This window comes from Panthera leo, chromosome D4 (genome assembly GCF_018350215.1).
Source record: "Panthera leo isolate Ple1 chromosome D4, P.leo_Ple1_pat1.1, whole genome shotgun sequence".
In the NCBI taxonomy this organism is placed as follows: domain Eukaryota; kingdom Metazoa; phylum Chordata; class Mammalia; order Carnivora; family Felidae; genus Panthera; species Panthera leo.
In genome coordinates this window covers 58,471,137-58,472,172 of record NC_056691.1, presented here as the reverse complement: position 1 = coordinate 58,472,172, position 1,036 = coordinate 58,471,137, and positions in this window count along the sequence as shown.

The following is a 1,036-nucleotide window of genomic DNA, read 5'->3' as shown; positions in this document are numbered from 1 at the left end:
GGGCTCTTCCCCCTAGGTTGCGGCCCAGCCTCGTGACCACCCCCTCCAAAAAACAAACAACACTCTTGCTGAGGGCGATTCACTTTCCGAAACTGCCATTGTCCGGAGGGCCAAGAGTCCTCCTGCAGAGCGCTCCCCCGCCCTGAAGAACCTTGCCCCTGCGACCACCCCACAGCGGGGCCCCACAGACTTCCAGTGGCCAAGCCTTGCAGCTGGACTCGGGACTGGGGAGGGGGGAGGGGAGTGAAGTTTTAAGCCTGGGCCGAAGAGAACGGGCTGGACGTGCCACACCACTGCCCCGTCTCTCTCGGGCTGATTTCCCCTCTTGGAATCAAGTCCCGGGTCTCGGGGCCGGGCCCGCCGCAACGTCTCCGGGCTAGAGGGCAAAGGGATTCTATTTATGGGCCGGGGTAAGGTGTCCAGGACTCCCGCCAATCTCCAGGACCTCTGAGATGGTTCTGCTCAGCTCGGGCGCTCCAAAGCCGAGGCCCGGATTTTATCTCCATTTTATAACCTCTATAAGCTCCGGGCCAGAATGGGACATGGTTTGGGAGGGAGCTCTGGGACCAGGAGGCTGAGTGGGGACCTGGGGGCTTTAGGGTTCTGGCACTACCCTAAAGTCAAGGACCCGGCAATGTTATTAGAGCTGCAAATTGGGGTGGGGGTAGGATTTCTGGGGGCTGGCGCCGCCCTAGGGGTGAATCTGAGGAAACTGGAACGCCCCCCTCTACGCCTGGCGACGCTGCTTGCCTTTGCACCCCCTTCAAAAACACCTGCTTGGCGAGGTGGTTATTTTTTAAAAAACAAAAACCCGGCCTGCACCCGCCTACGCGGCGGGGCTCACACCTAGAGGAGTCACCCGCACAGGGCCGCGACATCGAGACATCGAGACGCAGGGGTTTGTAGAACGTGCGGCCACGAGGCCAGGGCTTCCCGGCTTGCCTTCGGTCCGCACCTTCTCGTGGGCGCGCGGGCTAGCGCCCGGCTCCGTTTGAACCCTTCCTTCCCTCCCCCCAACCCCCTATAAAAGTCCAGG